This window comes from Mercenaria mercenaria, unplaced genomic scaffold, assembly GCF_021730395.1.
Source record: "Mercenaria mercenaria strain notata unplaced genomic scaffold, MADL_Memer_1 contig_593, whole genome shotgun sequence".
Classification (NCBI taxonomy): Eukaryota; Metazoa; Mollusca; class Bivalvia; order Venerida; family Veneridae; genus Mercenaria; species Mercenaria mercenaria.
In genome coordinates, this window is record NW_026463475.1 from 30411 (window position 1) to 38369 (window position 7959).

A 7959-nucleotide genomic window follows, 5' to 3' on the forward strand; every position below is an offset into this window, starting at 1 on the left:
AACACATTCTGTACAGATGATAATACATAGAAATGTCAACATATTTATTATATGGGTCCATCTCAGTTTACAGCTGGTGCATGGCTGTCTTGCACTTGAATATACATTTGCAGATATTCTAATCTTAGAAATATATTATCAAGCAGCAAGTCAGGTAACTCTACAAATTGACATTTTGTCTAATTTCAACTTGTCTAAGGAATTACCTGTTTTAAGCAGCAAGATTGTGTTGCTACTTGGCTTGCTGCTTTATTTAAATTTTACATATACTTAGATCCACTAAATGACAAGTTATTTAATAGGACTGTCTGAAAATATTACATATTTTATAACATTCAATGTACATATATTCAGTAAAATGGTGAAAAAAATAAACAGATAAATCTGATGATGTTCACCTATGATCTCACCTAAAAGCTCCAACAACAACCTACAACCTCTTTATTAGTATATGATGTAATAATGATAAACTACCTAAAGTGTTTTTATATAGCATGCAAAAACAATGAACTTGAGAACTGCCAAAACTTCACCTTATGAGTAATATATGTTCACTTTTCCCCTTGTTGAAAGTGTTGTTTTTCTTAAAGCATTTGAAATCATAGATATTATAAGTACAATGCAACCTCTGTAGAGCAATACCCTGTGGGATATACAAATATTTTAGTTATTTTGAGGTTGTTGTTCTGGAGAAGTAAAATTTGATAGTTATATTTCAGCTTAGGGAATTCTCATGATGTTGTTATAGAGAGGTTTTTGCTTCTGAGTGAGCTACTCTGGAGAGGTTGTACTGTGAAAATTGCTTCAAACTTCATCTCCTTCAACTGAGCTAAATGAAGAAAAACAACAAAGGATTTTCCAAATTTAGAATTCCTTGTTTACAATTTGACATTTAATGTTAGGCAACTATGCAGACATATTTTTGTGTGATACAATGCCGCCTTTAACTATCTTATTCCAATGAAACAAATTGTCAGTCTTGACAAAATCATGTGAAAAAAAGATCACAGTAAAAAAAATTAATCCTAATCATTTTATATATATTGCAAAATCAACTTTACAGAACTCATAAGTGACAAAAAATTAAATTCAAATATTGCCTTTGTGATGTGTAGCACTGGCCATGTCTTTTTATCACAATAGTTTACCTTATTTATATCTGTTACTTTTGTCATAACTTTTATGTCCCTTCTGCACTAACAATTGTCTTCAAGTTCTGAAATATTGTAAAACATTAATTCACACACATTCTAGGAAATCAACATAAAATCAGTGTCAAAGCATTTGAATATAATTGTTTTAATTATCTTAATACAAAGATACAAATGTACTTCATGTTTTTGCTGACTGATACAATATACTGAAATTTGTATTTCAATATTTATGCTCAAAGTACATGTTCATTCTTTTTTGAAATGTTGACATTACAAAGCTATCACACATTTATTACTAAACCATATCTATTATCATTATTTTTAATGGAGATATGTACTTAGTAAATTGAGGGATACACAAAGTAACACATAGCTACAGGAAAGAAATGTTTATGCCAGGCTGACATAAAGTCCAGAAGGTTCACATCTTGTCAGGAATGTCAGTCTTATAGCTGTCTTGTACAGTTATTTCAGGAGCAAGAATGTAGCCATACAGCATATAAATGCTTTGAGACCTTTGTTTAACATACAAAAGCATAATACCTACTGCATTTTTCATAATAGTAACATCTTCTTGGACTGCCACAGGGTAAGACAGGTCAAACAACTGTACATGTACATACTCAACTCTCCCTACAAAACTGAAAATGAAATTATACAACATTTTTTTCCTTTATTTTTGTACAAAAGATGACCAATGCATTTAATACAGGGCTTTTTACATTTATTAATCTAAATATATTAAAATTAATAAAATATCTCATAATCATTGTATGATTAAAATTATAATCATTAATAAAACTATATCAAACATGAACCTGAAATGTTCTTATTTATAAAGCTGCCATTAATATTGAAAAAAAATGCAACTATTGTATACAATGTATATTAAAAAAAGTATCATGAACCTGATTATAAAACAGTCTCAGTTCAAATGTAATAACACATGACTGTCAGAAAATCATGTATGTTGTACTTTAATGATATCATCATGACATGAATGTCATCAATAACTTCATATATAACAAAAATATACCACTATATCAGCCTCTTTCTTGTTATTTCTACAGCTTCCAAAGACAGACTGCAACTACATGTATCAGACACTGTAAGTAAAATATATAAATAATCATTACACAAGAGAATTTTTTATGTGAAATAAAGGGAGTTAATTAAATGCAATCTGAGAATTTTTGCTAAACATAAAGGGAAGTAATTATCAATAAAATGAATGAAGAAAAATGCATATATAAGGGAGGTAATTTAGAAAAAAAACAACAACTTCAAATGTCAGTATAATGATAGTTGACATTGACAATGACCTATATCAAGTATGCACAACATAGAAACAGCAAGCACTTGAAAAATGCATTATATTTCCTTGCAATATCAAGAATATTTGACTGTATGTAAGGGTTCTCTACACGCTGTTATACTGAAAAAAACTTAGTCTAAATATAGCTTAGATCTATTTATATCTTCAAGAAAGGAAGTCCAAAATTTCCACAGATATTCACAGGCTGAAAATTTTAGGTACTAATATCAGCAAAGAGGTTGATATCTATACTTTTTAATACTATCGTCAAAGGTAGGGAAAAACTTACTGGAAAAGGGATAAACTTCTGATCTAGTCATTTCAATACATTTTCAGCTCATTTGCATATAAGAAGAAATTTACAGAATTCCCCCTGTTTCTCTTTTATTTTCAAAAAAATCTGTAAGATGGATATAAACCAAAACATCTCCTAGTGTGTCAGCTATCAGATATATATTTCAACGAAAACTGTCAACTTACCTTGTTTTTAGAAGAAGACAAAACTCCATGTCAACTTTCGCTTCCCCGCAAAACTGTACCGGTGCAAACATAAAAAAATCTCAACTCTGATTTTCAAAATAATACAGTCAGACCACTATTATTTCCCTTGAAAATAAAATGCTCTAGTTAAATGCCTATACAATGATCACATCTTTGTAGTAGTTATACGTTTCAGAAAGAGTACACTTCCAAAGTTTCCATTGTTCCTTTCACAAATGTCTCAATCTATTCTTTCTTCTGATCCTTGTTCAATATTTGACCTGCAAATAAAGATAAAAGTTTTGCTTGAAAACAAAACACAAACAGTCTTTTTTACATCTTTAAGTAAACATGCAGCTAATAAATGAACTTTCTGTAGTGTTCTATCCTATCCAGTTCTCCACATTTGGTTCATGAATTAAAATTGTCAGTAACTAGATGATGATAAATTAGTATGTGTACAGAAGAAAACAATGCCTGGGACAGATAAATAGACAACGTTAAATCTGTAAAAGAAAAATATAGACATACTGAACTGGTATATCATTAGCAAAGCAAAAGTATCTTCAAATCGTAATATTCATGTAACACGACCATTTTCAAACTATTCACCTGGAGATGATTTTGTCTACCATGTTTTTTCAAATAAAAGTATTAAAGTTTTATGAATGGTCTGGACTAAGTTTAATCTGTGTTCAGACCCTGTGTTTTGTTCACATGACATAATTCCTGAGGCTCTTCAATTTTTCTATAGTCATGTCCCTTGTTTACTCGAAATACTAGATAATCATAGCAAAGACTGATGAAGTCAGAATATATAACAAAATAAGTTTTTCTAGTCGGTAGCCAAACGAGACTAAGTTGTAAAGTAAATAAATAATTTGCAAAGTTTCCGAGAGAACTAATTGATACTGGTATTCGTATGATCATCTCCTAATTAATGTATTATTTATTCTAAATAAACAGAACAATCTTTATTTTTTTTTTTTTTTACATTTTATATATGTTTTATTCATATATTAATCAAGGCATAAGGTAAACAAAACCAATAAAAGATCCTTAATTCAGCAATAGGCAAAATGAATGCCATATGTTGAAAATTCGTACAAAAATATCATATGCATTTTTGATCATATTCAATTTTATCTAAACAATAGATGTATTACTTTCAACCGGCTGGTTGTTGTTAAAAACAAGTTTGTTCTGCTTTTTTTCTAAAGATGACATTTAGAATAGTTTTTTTAACCCCTCCGAAATTCACCATGACTTTCGATGAAAAATACAGTTGTATACGCACCTGGGATGTTATGCATGTCTATTCGTTTTTCTATTGGTCATGTATATCTTATGCACATGTTCGTCTCTGATATTTGTTTTCTTCGATTAGCGCCTTTTGTCACCTATAATATATTTTACAATCATTACTTTACAAAATATCTGATCTAATAATAACTATTCGAAACATTATAAATAACGTTTAGAATGCACTATATCCTACAGTATGTACTACAATTAATCATTACATACTACTCATCAAGTATATTTTGCTTAAAATAATGCTGTAAAAGTGCGTCATTCCAAGTAGCGAAACACCACCCCAAACAACAACAACAAAATCAGAGCATCTTTTATTTAAGCTTTTGTAGAATGTAACATGCAATTGAATAGATTTTAAATTGTTGTTCTTTATTAATTTACAGTGAATTTTTCGCAAGACTTCCGGCAATTTAATTTACGATCTGAAATACTTTTTGATATAACGTCGTAAAATCGAAATAATATTTTAAAAATATTAAGTATCATATCGTTAAAACGAAATATCATGTTTTCCGTGACGATTTAATAAAAGGACATTGTGTCTGAAATCATTCGTCCTCCGCCTCTGATTCAAGTGGGGAAGTTTGCAGTTTTGTAAAGGAGACTATTCAGAATTATTTTCAAAGTAACAGTTATTTACACGCAGTAAAAAAAGAATACATTATTTAGAATAGAAATGTCGAGGCTCAATATTTCAGTGCAAGCAGTAAACGAAACGTTCAACATTTTAATTTGAATTTGTGACGGTTCTGTACAATTATTAAAATGAATTGGCCTATTACAGATAAGATATTCAAAATTGATAGCAATAAAAAAAGAATCATTTCAATATCAAATAATTTGACAATGATAACTGCAACACACGCACCATTTACCATTATAAAAATTCTACATTATTCGAAAGTAAAAATAAGAAATCTAATGTTAAGGGTTTCAGATACTATTAAATGAACTGATTATGATTACAAAGTTCTACTCAAAGAAAAGTCTTAAGGTCTACCATTAAAAATAAAAATATCATCAATGACGCGGTTGAACTTTTCTACATTTTACATGTATAACTAGTAATTAAAAAAAATCTTTTCCAAACGCAGTTGAAGAAAATCTAGGGAGACGAGATAGTGAAATAATTTCGACATAGCCTTTCTATGCTGAAGTAAGTAAAATTTCGGGTTGGCAATTATAGTTTTGTTAAGATTTGTTTTTGAAGGTTAATGCAATTTGAAATTGAATTGTTGATTGAGATGTAAGATTTCAATAAATCGCAGTTCTATACTTATGTTTGTTTGTTTCTTTTGAGTTTAACGCCTTTTTTCAAAAGCATTTCAGTCATGTAACGGCGGGCAAGTAAACTAACCAGTGTTCCTGGATTCTGTACCAGTACAAACCTGTTCTCCGCAAGTAACTGCAAAATTCCCCACTTGAATCAGAGGTGAAGGACTGATGATTTCCGACACAATGTCGGTTATCAGATAGTCACGGAGAGCATACGCCCCGCAAGAGGATCGAACTCACGACCGCGAGATTCGTAGACCAACGCTCTATACCTACTGAGCTAATTAAGGTCACCGTCAGATAATCCACAATTACGGTATTCTCACATAATATTCCAATAAATACAAATATATCGTAAAAGACATGAAATGATATATAAATATTCACTTACTGCTTTTCGAGTATTGGTCTTTTGATCTTTTAATCAATCCCATTCAAGTTTAGACATCGCATATAATTGTTTTCCCGTCGATCACAACATCATTGTTTAGTAACTTCTCAACAAAATAAAGAGTATCACGAATATATTTTCCGACTATATTATCAAAAACGTTCACTTTACACTGACACAGAGTTCTTAATATTATATATTTCTAACACATTCATAGAAATAGTTAAACAACGTGTGTTAGTGTTCCTAGAGCTACATGTATACCGTAATGCAATGCCTAGATAGCGGACCAGGGAGACGGTATATTACAGGAAATGAAGTCAATTACACAGAAATTTACGCGTTCAGTTTACTTCATATCATTACACTGCATATAATTCTATGATGTACCTGCTAAGTGAACGTTCAAGGTATTTCAATTGCAACTAAGACTGAGTCAAAAATGTAGCACGTTTTTATCAACCATACCCTAAACTTCTTGCACAACGTTTAATGTTAATGTTTGTTTTTTAAAAAAATTCTTGTTAAACTTCTACTTTTTCGCTTTTACTTGTACTCAACATCTCCTCTCTTAACTCTTATTATTTAAGGCGTACATACTTATGCAACATTTGTATAATTATCTCCTGTGCAGCAAACATCGGGTCTGAATACTAGACGACCCCATTCTTAATTCTGCTGCTTATAATGAAAGCATATTTATGTCACATTAAAGAGAGCACAAAATTGATTAAAACAGTTTTAAAATAACATAAAAGTTGCAGTTTCATACTTCTATGTGTAGGAAATCAAGTAGATTAGTCACAAGACTGATAATAGTTTTGTTGTTTTTTTCAGTTTTGTTTCAATGTTATTTCAAAAGCCAGCGTGTTGTAAAGATTTTCTCAGACTGTAAGATTATCATATTGAAAATAAGATAAAGACCTGTTCTGTTCGCCGTATTTGAAAAATGGAATAAAATACAACTGAAAAATAATGATATCTATGTCTATGAGCCAGTCTAGAAATCTAGAAGCGTCTGCTCGTGGATTTCTAGTAATTAGCAAGTGCATTCAATAATGAACCAGAAGTGTCTATCTTAATTAGAAAATATTATTTAGATTTAATTATAATTATGACTGCTTTTTTTTTTGTTTTTTTTTTGGAATGAAAATATTTTATAATTCTCAATTTAAAGATTTTGATACATAAGTTTATAATCATTTGATAGATTAATGCAGCGGATTGCATGCCATTTAGTTAAATACATACGGACAATGCCGTTAAGGGATAACTCGTTAACTATCGGCATGAAATATTTAACGTTTATAATATGAAAAACATGTTAGTTAAATAAATAGTTGGAAAAAAATGTGGACAGACTATTTTTTTCGATGACACTACCTGTTGTAAGCTGTCAGTATTGTAAAGATACGCTAACATATAATGAATTAGACTTATTTCTTTTTGTTGATTTTGTTTACTGTTATGAAATCAAGTATTTCAAAACTTATAGTTCTATGACTTTTGATAACTAAATGCATTGTATATAATTGTACTTTTCTTCTTAAATCAGCGATACCATATTGGGAGTAAAATTTTCTTTTCAGTGCAGGGTAGTTCTACCAAAGTCGTTCTAATTTTCATATAAATGTATCTACGGATGGCCGGTGCGCAGTGCTAATTGCTAGGGGTTAGAAACCAAATATAAATGTCAAATACCTTTATGCAAAATGATCTTCAAACGAAATGACAAATATTACAATGGAAGACTGGTGCACCATGCTAATTGCCAAATGCTAAATAGCAAATTGCTTATACTAAACGCCAGTCATGTCATGCAAACATACAAAGTATTTGGCATTTGGCATTTAAAAAAATCATTAGCACTTGGCAATTGGCATGAAGCACAGGCATTCCATAAAAAAGGATAATTTCTGGGACGGGGAGGGTGTATGAGCAGGAGTGGCTGGGTGTTGGAGCACAACTTGTAGATTATAAATGTTCAATCCTTACGAAATTGTGTGTGCACTACCACATTATGATGA

The 7959-nt window shown here is 30.4% G+C and overlaps 1 long non-coding RNA gene across 1 annotated transcript; it reads right to left on the reverse strand.

Moving 5' to 3' along the window:
- Positions 1 to 2190: 2190 nt before the first annotated feature.
- LOC128554652 (uncharacterized) lies at positions 2191 to 6674 on the reverse strand. Its single transcript, XR_008369656.1, has 4 exons — positions 5933 to 6674; positions 4247 to 4349; positions 2950 to 3230; positions 2191 to 2260 (listed from the first exon to the last, which is right to left on the reverse strand). It is a non-coding gene; the product is annotated as an uncharacterized LOC128554652 (long non-coding RNA).
- Positions 6675 to 7959: the final 1285 nt, after the last annotated feature.